The following is a 12,703-nucleotide window of genomic DNA, read 5'->3' on the forward strand; positions in this document are numbered from 1 at the left end:
TGTGTAGAGGAAGTTCCACAACTCACAGAGAATGCATTCTCCTCAAGCTTCTGAGGTGGCAGAAGGGGCCCCCTACACAGCTCTTAGCACCCAAGAGATTTGTAGGAAAGGACACAGCTTTTCAGATATTTAGGGCCTGGGTTGCTTTGGGCTGTAAGGCAAGGGTCTGGATCCAAACTGGCAACCAATAAAACAGGAGTAATGGGATTTCAGTGGAAGCCCAGTCAGTAATCTGGCTGCTGCTTCATTTCGGACCAATTAAAGTTTCCGAGTCATCTTCAGAGGCAGCCCCATGTAGAGCGCATTGCAATAATCCAGTCTGGAAAGTACCAGAGCACGGAAGATAGTGGCCCAGTCATTTGTGTCCAAAAGGAGTCATAACAGGTTAACCAGTTGGAGCTGGAGAAAGGCACTCCTAACCACCAAGGCAACCTCTGCCTCCAGTGACACTGTTGAATCCCGGAGTACCACCAAGCTGCAGACTTGCTCACTCCAAGGGAGTTGCAACCGTATCCAGGACAAGTTGTTTCTCAACCTCCCATATGTGAGAACTTGGGACATCTAACACTTCTGTCCTTTCAGGATTCACCCACAATTTACTGGCCCACATCAGCCCATCACTGCTTCCAAGCGCTGGTCTAACTCTCCTCTCCCAGTTCAGATAGGGCAGAGGGATGGAGCTGAGTGGGGTAGGTGGGTGGGTTCTTACGTCCACTTTATAAAGGCACATCATAGATTAGTTTCCCCGGAAACACTTGAATCTATGTCCCTGTATCAACAGCTAATAACAAAACAAATTGGCTTGACATCTCAGGCTGTGTAGTGCGTTTCTGATCAGCTCACTGTTAAAATGGCATCATGGGGTGGTGTGTTTGTTATATCCCAATGATTCCAGATCAATTTTTTTCTCAGTTTGCAAACAAAGAGATAGTGTTTATTAGAGCCCAGAGATATTGGTTTAGAGTCAAGCTGTTCCCCTTCCCCACCTTTTCTCTCACAGCAACACAAGTAATAAACACATTGCAGAATAAACGGGGCCCGTGGCGACAACACTGAAGCCCAAGCGAAGGCGAATGTGCCACACAGGGACAACAAAGGGTGGAACTGGGTTTGAAAACATTTATGGCTGTTGACAGTGGGCGTTCTGTCAAAGAGCTGCATGTGATGCTGGCAAACCTTTTAAAAACGATGTTCTAATTTGAGAGCACATTTGATCTGGAATCACCAGGAACTGATTCATGCATAAAATGCAACTGTTCAAAGGCTGGTTCATACAACAAGCCAGTGTTACTTGCTAAATGGCTCCAGCAATTTTTTCCATCCTACCCCAAATGTTTTCAAATGTTTTAAAATATGTTTTAATCTGTGGTGTTTTAAATTTTGGTTTTTGGTTTGTTTTTGCTCTGTTGGAGGGTAGGATAAACATTCAGTTGGGGCTGGGGATTAGTTTTAGTATAAATGTAATTTTTGAAATAATTGGTTTCTACTGTCTTATTGGTTTATTGTATAGTTTGTATTCTGTTCTGAAGGGGAGAGGGTCAGGGCTGCCTGGGAGTGGGCCCTAGCCAACAGAATGGCTGGGGAATGTTCCACAGTGGAGGGATGCACCGGGACACCTGATCTCTGTGATCACGGGTAGGAGAAGGAGTTATGCTAGGACCAGACCATGTCATTAGTGAGGAGGCAGGTTTACTCGTTGTTGGAAGACTATCCCTGCCTCCGGATCTGGTCTTGACCAGATGGATACTGGAATCAGCAAGGGATACCCACATGACCTGAAGGTGCTGCTGTGCAATGCTAGGTCAATGATTCACAAGACCGCTGCCATCCATGACGCGATCATGGATGGAGGACTTGACCTGGCATGTGTAACAGAGACTTGGTTGAACGAGGCAGATGGGCCTGTTCTTGCCCGCTGCTTGTCCACCAAGTTTTTCTTAAGCACAGCAACCCAGGTCGTATGTGTGGGGAGAGAAGGGGTTGTAGTGATTTTTAGGAAGTCATTAGCTTCCACCAGGCGTCCTATTGGGAAGACCCAGTTTTCTGAGTGCATGTTCTGGAAGCTGGGCAATAGGGGCAGTACAGGATTCCTTTTGGTGTACCGACATCCCTGCTGCACCAAGGATTCCCTGCCCGAGCTGCTTCAGGTTGTGGCAGATGTTCTCCTGGAGACACCTAGTTTGGTTGTCCTAGGGGATTTTAATATCCATGCTGACACAACCTTACAAGGGGTAGCTCGGGACTTCATAGAAAGCATGGGCTCCATGGGGCTGTCCCTGAATAAGTTTGGCCCAACTCATAGCCATGGAAATCCCTTAGATCTGGTGTTCACTTCTATGGATGTGGGTGATTTGACACTAAGTAAAAGTGAAACAAAACAAGTGCCATGATCAGATTACTTCCTGGTGCAACTAGACTTCTCCACAACCCTTCCCCTCCGCAGGGAGGTAGAACCGATTCGGATGGTCCGCTCCCACCACTTAATGGATCCAGATGGTTTCCAAAGAGTGGTAGGGGATGTTTTATCCCATGTTGATGGCCTCTCAGCTGATTCCCTGGTGGCCCGCTGGAATGTGGAGTTAACCAGGGCTATCAACTGTCTGGCTCTGAAGAGCCCTCCTGATTGCATGGAGCCTGGAGAGCCTTGTGGTTTTCTCCAGAGCTGAGGGAGATGAAACAATCACTGAGATGGCTAGAGCGCCAGTGGTGGAAAACTTATTCTGAATTGGGCAGACACAGGTTAGAGCTCAACCAATTGGTGATAGCAACGGCGAAGTGGACCATCTTCACCGCCTCTATTGCATCTGCAGAAAATAGCAGCAGGAGACTTTCAGGTGGTTTGCAATCTGACTGAACCACCTTCACCATCAAGGTCTGGTGAGGACCCCAAGATCTCCTGGAATGATTTTGTAAAGTTGTTTGCAGATAAAGTAGCTCAGATTTGGAAAGAGATAGACTCCACCGTGGTAGTAGACTGAGACCCTACCTGCCCGCAGACTGTGTCACCAGAGTGGTGCCTGCTCTGGTTATCTCCCACTTGGACTACTGCAATGTGCTCTATGTGGGGCTTCCTGTGAAGGTGACTTGGAAACTACAACTAATCCAGAATGTGGCAACTAGACTGGTGACTGGGAGCGGCCGCCAAAACCATTTAACACCGGTCCTGAAAGACCTACATTGGCTCCCTGTACATTTCTGAGTACAATTCAAAGTGTTGGTGCTGACCTTTAAAAACCTAAATGACCTCGGCCCAGTATACCTGAAGGAGCATCTCCACCCTTAATGTTCAGCCCAGATACTGAGTTCCAGCTCTGAGGGCCTTCTGGTTGTTCCCTCACTGCGAGAAGTAAAGCTACAGGGAACTAGGCAGGGGGCCTTCTCAGTAGTGGTGTGTGCCCTGTGGAACACCCTCCCATCAGATGTCAGGGAAATAAACAACTATCTGACTTTTAGAAGATATTTGAAGGCAGCCCTGTATTGGGAAAATTTTAATGTCTGATGTTTTACAATTTTTTTATGTAAGCTGCCCAGAGTGGCTGGGTAAACCCAGACAGATGGGCAGGATATAAATAAAATAATTGTTGTTATTGTTGTGTGCACAGTCATTAGATGAAGTGCACGTAAAATGTTTGATGCATGAAGCAGCTTCCATGTGCTTGCACAACTGTTGGTTTTGGACTCACTCATCAGCCCTTAGCTCCACATATCCACAGTGGCACAATCCATGGGATTGCTCAATGTCAAAATAGGCTTGGATTATTTATTTTATTTATTAAAAGATATATATTTATTTATTAAAAGATTTATTTATTAAAAGATAAAGAGTATAAGGACAGTTTACAAGATATGATTGTCCCATACTGCAGATGGGAGGGCTGAGAGACTGAGAGATAAAGGGTTGCCAAAGATTGTGATGTGAAGTGGGAGCATTCCAGTGCATAGCTCATGTTCTTAACCACTCTGTTCCATAGTTTCATTTCCCAGTTTTCTTTGGGAGTTAGAAAACTATTTTTGCTGCTAGAACTCAATTGTGGAACTAAGTTCACCATTTTCACATTGCCAAAAATGGGAACGCACAGATTTCCATAAAATTTTATCATCCAATTTATATGCATAGATGCAAATGAGGACATAATTACTATGATTTATATAGAAATTGAATACAACTCACCACATGGGAGAAGACTGACCAGGCGACCTGTGTGCCAGCTCAGTTGACTGACGAGGTATTAAATGCTGAGGGGGAACTTCATCTCCCTTTTATTTACCTTCATCTTGAAACTATTTGAAGGAGCCTTTCAAACAGAGGACTCCTTCAAATAGAGGGCCTGTCCTCTGTAAAGGAGGCCACCCCACTGCCCTGCATGAAGCCTTAATGAAAAATGATGAAGGCAGGGTGCCTTTCTTTCATCATCACAGAGCCGCAGTCATCCTACACTTCAGGAATTTGAGGAAGGACTTCCATGACAGAACTCTCTGCAGGCAGGCACACAAGGCCTGGGAGCTTTCATTTTAGAAATTAAGCACTGGAGATAGAAATGGGTCAACTGTCTGGCCTCTGCAACTTGTGAAGGATTGAGTCATTCCAACACACGGGCATGCTCTCCTTCCGTTCTTTTCCTTCTGCAAAAGGGTGGGGAAGAAGGGAAAAGCTCTCTCCTTCAGGAAGCACATGTGCTGCTGCGTCCCCTCCAAAAGGCAAGACATGCCAATTCTTCCAGCCCTGTCTCAAGACCTCTGAGATTTCGGCCTGCGTCAGGGGCTGGCAGCCATCAATCACCTTTCCTAGATTAAGTGACGCCTACTGTCTGGTTCAGCTCATGAAAAGGAAAAAGAAAGTCGCCTTACTGGCTGATATGTGACAGGAGCAGCTGAGGGTCTACTGTCTGCAGAAGTTACCTCAGGAGCCCAAGTGAGCAAAGTTAGCCAAGTGGGCCGCACAGAGCCACTGCTTCTCACTGGAACCGCCCTCCTTGCTTCCCCCAGTTCTCTCATTATGTAACTGCCACGGGCTAAAAATACAACTTGCAGCCGTGATGCAGCCCAAGCTGAGCAAGATGCAAATTTAATGAGGCTACCATGGAAACAAGCTTCACTTAGCCAGGGAAGGGGGAGGCTGGGTTTGTTTGTGGGGAGCCTGGCAGGGATGCTCCTTGGCCAAAGCAGAAGTTGCAGGAAACCAGCCCAATTAAAAATAATATATAATATAACATAAAGTCTGCCTTATTATGAAAGATCAGAGTATTCTGGTGAAGTCCAGCCAGGTTTTAGGGGGGGCGGGAAGGAAAAGTGAATGTTGGTCTCTTTATTTTTAGCGTGAGGATAAATATTTACAAGTTGATCTTAAATTAAATATAAGCACACACCATGAATGATGAATTGGGGGAGTTTCCACTGAGGTAGCTAGATTAAAAATATACCTTCTACAAAGAACAGTATCTTGTCAGATTTTATGTGCCAGCCAGCACCATGTTCTGAAGTAAGCTACACTTCTAACAGTGGGGGAACTTTCTGCCAAGACTCCATTGCCCTCCCCCAAAAAGGAAGGAAGGTCTATAGGTTACTGCTGTTAACATGGGCTGGATTTCTATAGGCATTGCCTTGCCAAACTGAAGTGTCTACTGGTTGTTTCATAGCACTCTTGACAGGAGCCAGCTGAGCAATCTGCCATCTTTAAAACCAGATACTAGTACCTGTGAGGATTCTGAGTAGTCTCTAGCCAAAGTCAATCCCAAGAAGGACCTCAGTGAAGAAATCGTTTCGCAGTCTTCACTTGCAGCCTCAGCTTTCAAAGCTCTCCGTTCCCCTCAGCCAACTCCACAAATAATCTTGAGGCCTTGTCCCCATCATGAAGTCTGAGGTTAACTTACATTGCACTTGATCCTAGCCCATACCTGGCATGTCCTGATGGAGGACATGGTCTCATGACCTACCAGCATGCTCTCCCGGACAACTACTACTGTTCTCACAAACAATATAGCATAAAGGGGGAGGTGAAGGGGACATGGGAAACGGCTTTCAACCAAGTCAGCCATTTCCCCATCTAGCACAGTATTGCCAACACTTCCAGAGTTTTAGACTCCTGTCTTTGCAAGTCCTACCTGGAGATGTTGGGGATTGAACCTGCAACACATGTGTTCTACTTTTGAGCTATGGAGCCATCCTTGTGGCCAGCTGAAGATGAAGAAGAGTGCATGAGAACAGGCCTTTTCAGTAGTGGCTCCCCACTTATGGAGGCCCACCTCCCCATGGAAGCCCAACTTGGCACTACAACTAAGCTAGTTTCTGACACCAGGCAAAACATTTATTTTCAGCCAAGCTTTACATCTTAAATTTTGATAGTTTTTGATATTCTGGCCTCCTTAAGTAGGGGGATATGTTAGATCACATTTTAAGTATATGAATGTTTTTAGCTTTTATTTAGTTTAGATCTGTACAGTTGTACCTCGGGTTACAAACATTTTGGGTTACAGACTCCGCTAACCTGGAAGTAGTGCCTCGGGTAAAGAACTACCTCAGGATGAGAACAGAAAACACACAACGGTGGCGCAGTAGCAGCGGGAGGCTGCATTAGCTAAAGTGGTACCTCAGGTTAAGAATGGTTTCAGGTTAAGAATGGACCTCTGGAACAAATTAAGTTCGAAACCAGAGGTACTACTGTATTGGTTTTGATTTTTGTATTATATTGTAAGTTGCTTTGAGTTTACTTTTCAAAAAAAGTGACTAATAAGTGCAAACAACTACAATAACAACACATAGCACATATCTGATATGACAGGAGAGAAAACACCCTTACATTTTACTTTGGGGCTCCTCAGTTCTGAGCTTCCACCCCGCAGAACTTTTAATAAGGTCCCTCACTCGACTGATCAATGACAGCTTGGCTTTATCGCATGGTACATATTCACACACTGGTGACAAGGTAGTCCCTGAGGGTGACTGATGATTATTCACCATCCTCATGGGATCATCTTTTCAGAATTCAGAAAGATTGGATTCCACTTAGTTCCCACTCCTATTCAGTATAGTCATATGAGACAGCTAAATGAGCTTGGGATCAGTTTGATGCATATGTCAGCAGAGCCTTCCACAGTTTATGGGAATCATTTCACTCCCAGAAAACTTTGATTTCTAACATAAAATGCTACCCAAACTTTGCCATCACACAATATACCCACACCAAATATTAAACCACAAAGTACAAAATAGCCTCAAATAAACCCCCTAACCACAAATATATTGTCCATGTATATTTTTCCCTCTTGCAAAATATACCACAGAATATATATGAAGATGAAGCTAGATTATAACCAAACCTACATCTGTCCTTCTCCTCATGGGATGTTTACTACAGCTACTCAACAGTCATCCATAGCCTGTTTATGCATTGGTCAATTTCATGGATGTCACAACAATTTTGCAATTTTCATGCTGTCTGTGAAATCTTGATTTACACAGTGGCTAACATTACAGTCACTTTTGCACAGGTTTCCACAGGGTCAATTCAGATGTTTGTTTGCTGTGAAGAAGAGAAAGCACAGCTTCCTAGCTCCTCTGTTGTAAATACAGCATATGCCTTTTCTATTCCTGGGAGATTGTACCATCATAGAATCATCTAGTCCAACTGCCTGCAATGCAGGAATCTCAACTATATCATAAATGGCAGATGGTCGTCCAACCTCTGTTTAAAAACCTCCAAGGAAGGAGTGTCCACCACTTCTTGTGTGAGTCTCTTCCACTGTTGAACAGCTCTTACTGTCAGAAAGTTACTTCTGATGTTTAATTGGAAACTCCATTCTTGTAACTCAAATCCATTGGTTTGAGTCCTATCCTCTGCAGCAAGAGAAAACAAGCTTGCTCCATCTTCCATGTACAGCCCTTTAGACATTTGAAGAAGGCTATCATATCTCCTCTCAGTCTCCTGGTTAAACATACCCAACTCCTGCAACTGTTCTTCCTAATGCTTGGTTCCCAGGCCCTTAAACAACTTGGCTGCCCTCCTCTGCACATGTTCCAGCTTGTCTTTCTTAAATCATGGTGCCCATAACTAAACACAATACTCCAGGTGTGGTCTGTCCAAGGCAGAATAGAGTGGTACTATATACTATACAGTGGTACCTTGGCTTACGAACTTAATCCATTCCGGAAGTCCGTTCTTAAACCAAAGCGTTCTTAAACCAAGGTGTGCTTTCCCATAGCAGCGGGGGACTCAATTTACAAATGGAACACACTCAACAGGAAGAGAAACATATTCTTATTCCAAAGCAAAGTTCACACACCAAACACCTACTTCCGGGTTTGAGGTTCTTAATCCAAGTTGTTCATAAACTAAGCTGTTCTTAAACCAAGGTACCTCTGTATTTCTGTTGATGCAGCCTAGAATAGCATTAGCTTTGCATCACACTGTTGACTCATGTTAAGCTTGTGGTCCACTAAGACCCCTAGTTCCTTTACACCTATACTACTGGGAAACCAGGTGTCGTCATCCCCCATCCTATATTTGTGCAGCTGGCTCTTCCTGCCCAAGTGCAGAACCATGCATTTGTCCCTACTGAAATAGTTTGGGCCCAGTTTTCAATCTGTTAAGGTCATATTGAATCCTGATTCTGTCTTCAGGGGCATTTGCTGCCCTTTCCAGTTTGGGTCACCTGCAAATATGATGAGCCTCCCCTCAATTCTTTCATCCAAGTTGTTTATAAAGACGTTGAACTACAACGAACCCAGGACAGAACCCTGTGGCAGTCCACTTGTCAGGTTTTTTCCCAGGATAACAATGAACCATTTGTGAGCACTCTTTGTGTTCTCATCAGTCAACCAGCTACAAATCCACCTAACAGTTACCTCTCCAACCCACATTTTACCAGCTTATCCACAAGAATATCACGAGGGACTTTGTCAAAAGCTTTACTGAAATCAAGATACATTACGTCCACAACATTCCCCTGATCCACAAAGCCAGCAACTCTATCAAAAAAAGAAATGAGATTTGTCTGGCATGACCTGTTTTTGAGAAACCCATGCTGGGTCTTAGTAATCACAACATCCTTTTCTAAGTGCTCACAGACCAACTGCTATCTGTTACTGGACATTTCCTGGTATCAATGTCAAGCTCACCAGTTGGTAGTTACCTGGGTCTTCTTTCCCCCGCTTTTTGATGATGGGAACAATGTTGGCCCACTTCCGGTATGCAGGGACCTCATCTGTTGTCCAAGAATTCTCAAAGATTATACAAAGAGGACCTGAAATTACACCTGTAAGCTCCTTTAGTACTCTTGGGTGTAGTTCATCAGGCCCAGGAGATTTGAATTCATTTAAAGTAGCTAGGTGTTCTCTTACCACCTATTTTCCTATATTGGACTGCAGCTCCCTCCTTGCATTGTGTATTCTGTTATCACCAGGTTGGGCACTGCTTACCTTTTGGGTGAAGACAGAAGCAAAGTAGGTGTTGAGCAGTTCTGCCTTCTCTGTCACCCAACAGCACTTCTCCACACAAACCATTTGTTTGTTCAAGTTTATGGAGAGAAGGCAAGATTCAGGCTCATAATGAGAAGGCAAACTTGAGCAACTCCCAAGCTGGGGGCAACTGAAAGTCTATATTTCCTGAAGCACAGCCATGATTGTCTGAGGCTGTAGAAACAATGAAGGGCCTCATGGCATGTTAAAGACTAACACATTTATTCTGGCACAAACTTTTGTGGATTATAGTCCATTGCACTAGATCAGTTAAGTGTTACCCCACATTGTAGTTCCAGGGCTGAGGTACAGCATACACAGGGGACCACCAAGGCAGACAATGTGTGTTTATTTTTTCTGCATAGCAACAGAAAAGCATTCAAAATTATCATCACATATAGTCTAGCCACCCTGCTGTTCCCACTCTGAATGGACCTGTGGCTAAATCCAGCAGAGAACTCAGTATATTTCTGAGTAAGTCAAGGCAGAAAGCTCACAAGCATTGTCTCTAAAGTAGTGGTGCAGTTAGATAATTTCAGAGTCTGGATTTAATAGTCTCAGAACTACTACATACACAACCCACGCTTTGTATGGTAATGTATATTACTCTAAGCGCCTTTCTTTCCAACCCCACTGTCCTATTCACACACACACACACACACACACACACACACACACACAAAACTCCCACTGTGTCCAGTGGAGTTTATTCCAAGGTAAACACAACTCTAATTATGCACAAGAAACCTCTAAGCTTTGCAGACAAAAATATATGGGGAATGAGAGAGCAGATAGAAATAAGGCACACAAAGCAAGGAAGGTGGGTTTCTCCCTCGCATTCCATCCCATGCTTTGCAACTGCTGCACTGCTAGAGCAGAAAGCAACCCTGATAAAACTGCACAGTTTGTGGTTTTAAACTCACTTAACTCATCTTGATATCCCTCTAACCACAGGAATAATATATCAAACATTTTCCTACCACTTCAGGAACACAGCAGCACATAATCAGGAACAGGGGGAGTCTGCCTAGAGAACATGTAACAGGGTGTTGGGGGGGGGAATCAGCAGGATGTAAGATAGGGGCTCACAAGCACTTCTTGCTATAAAGAGAGAGATTTCACTTTCATGGTATCTGCTCAGCTTCACATGGTCACCTTGAGATCTCCCTTCCACCCCCCCTCCATCTCTCTCTCTCTCTCTCTCTCTCTCTCTCTCTCTCTCTTTCTCTCTCTCTCTCTCTCTCACACACACACACACAGAGGGAGGGGGAGATCTTCACCTATCTTCAAGAACACTTTGAACAATAAAATAAATGGCAACTGAACATTGGCTTACTTGGTTGGCCACACATAAAACTTCTTTCTGATGCTTAATAGGCTGCCTTTAAACAGCGGGAATTAATCCTTTATACTTTTTTGTAACAGATCCAAAGACTTGATTTCTCCTTATCTATTCTAAGAGGTGAAGAACAGTTATCTTTAGTACTTCTAAAAAAGACTCTTGGGAATTTCACCCACGACTCAGGTTACATGGAAACGTAATGCTGGAACAGTAATGAATGCTGCCTCTATATCGGAAAAATGATACATGATTATTTCCAGATTCTTGCTCTACATGTGTCTAGCGTTCAGGATAATTGAGCTAGGCTGATTCACACATGCGTATATGCCACTTGATCCTCCATCACCTTAATATATGGTGAGTTGTACTTGAATACTGAACACTGCTGGAGTGATAAAAACGTATCTATCAGAGGGCTTTGATCTCCAGCGGCTCTTTCCCTTTCCCCATCATTTAGTGTTGCAGCCATCAAGTGATGAGCATGCAGTTGTGCATGGGTTGTAAAGTTCCAGCATTTTCATATACTATAAGATAGGAATAGGGGGTCTGTGGCTTTCCAGCTATAGGCTATAGGTCTTAGTATCCCTCACCACTGGCTATGCTGGCTGGGGGCTGGTGAGTCCAGTAATACACAGAGGGCCATAGGTTCCCTGTCGCTCTTGGAAGACATGTGCATAAAACTCAGAGAAAGGTGTCCATGTCTTCCACATGTCACTGCTATATATAGCTAAAAAAAAACCCCCTGTAGATTTTGTCCCATGGCTAGGCAATTCTTTTGGGAGAGACACACCAAAAATTCAGTGCTTGAGAAGAACACACTTTTCCTTATTCAGCAATGTAATCAAGTATTAGGGCCATCCTGTGGGTTCAAACCATATGCTAGAAGGTTCAGGTACAGCACAGAGATGGGACAAGAGAAATGACTTGCAAGTCAAAGAAGACATGGGGCCCCCATGGATTGGTCTGCTGCTGGTGCAAGTTCCTTTCCGTGCATCTGTCTAGACAGGGAGATCTGTTCAACTTGAATACAGCTGTCTCAGGCTTTTCCAGGAGGGGTTTGCTGGACAAAAAGTGCTCTCTCTACTTTGAAGAAGAAATAGTTCTGACAGCTTCTTCTCTCACTAAGCATTTCAAAATACTTCATGTCCCTGGACTCTCCCACTTGCTGTGCCCCTTGCACGTTATTGCTATTCCTTCCTTGCTGTGTGTCTCCCCCCTGGGGACGCTGTCAGCTGCAAAGAAGCTCAGGCTGCCTTGATGGCCTCTGATCCCTCTGCAGCGGCAGGCTGCTTACATTCGTGTGATTGCCATGTACCTCTAAAACCAGAAACGGCGTTATCATGGGACATTCCAGTACCGAGTCGCCTTCTGGTGCTGTGCAGGCCCTGGTGTGGGAATCACTCCAGCGATGGTCATGGCCTCCCATATCATGGCTTGGTCACACATGGATATGTGGGTAATCCACAAGAAGAATGTGGTGTGGTGCAGATCACTGTATGTTGGCCTACAGCAAGTCTGGCTACCACGTGGCTCCCCATATCTACTGCTTGAACTCTCAAATTCCATCAGTGCCAGCCAGCATGGTCAATGCTCAGGGATGATGAGAGTTGAAGTCAAACAATATCTGGAGGGTCGCAGGTAAGTCAGCCATGGCATTCAGCTTCTCATAACCTGCCTTAGCATTACAGTCCAAATCCTTTTCTTCCAGAACTGTAAAGCACATTAGCAAGGGCTGTTCACACTCCATGTGGATAAAAAAAAGCAAGGGTGCCCCCCTTCTCTTATAGCCTATCATGCAATCTGAGTACACAGCAAATAGACCTGTATGTGTATAGGCTTTCCCCTCATATTTTTGTTGGTGGGGTGAGCTGCAGAAATGCAAGGGGAGTACCCACCTCCGCTGGCTGG

General features: G+C 44.6%; 1 protein-coding gene across 4 annotated transcripts in view; it reads right to left on the bottom strand.

Annotated features, from left to right (window-relative positions):
• The window catches only part of SLC8A3 (solute carrier family 8 member A3), a 169,933-nt gene that overhangs the window by 54,660 nt on the left and 102,570 nt on the right, over nucleotides 1-12,703 (bottom strand). The window contains exon 1 of one of the 4 annotated variants that reach the window (XM_083606467.1): nucleotides 10,790-10,806. The exons of the other annotated variants lie outside the window; for them this stretch is intronic. The gene's annotated coding sequence lies outside the window, so the exon portion shown is untranslated. Of the gene's footprint in view, nucleotides 1-10,789; nucleotides 10,807-12,703 lie in introns of those variants that run through there. 4 annotated transcript variants of the gene reach the window in all.

The sequence above is a fragment of the Podarcis filfolensis genome (genome assembly GCF_964270895.1).
Source record: "Podarcis filfolensis genome assembly, chromosome: 1".
Taxonomy (NCBI): Eukaryota; Metazoa; Chordata; class Lepidosauria; order Squamata; family Lacertidae; genus Podarcis; species Podarcis filfolensis.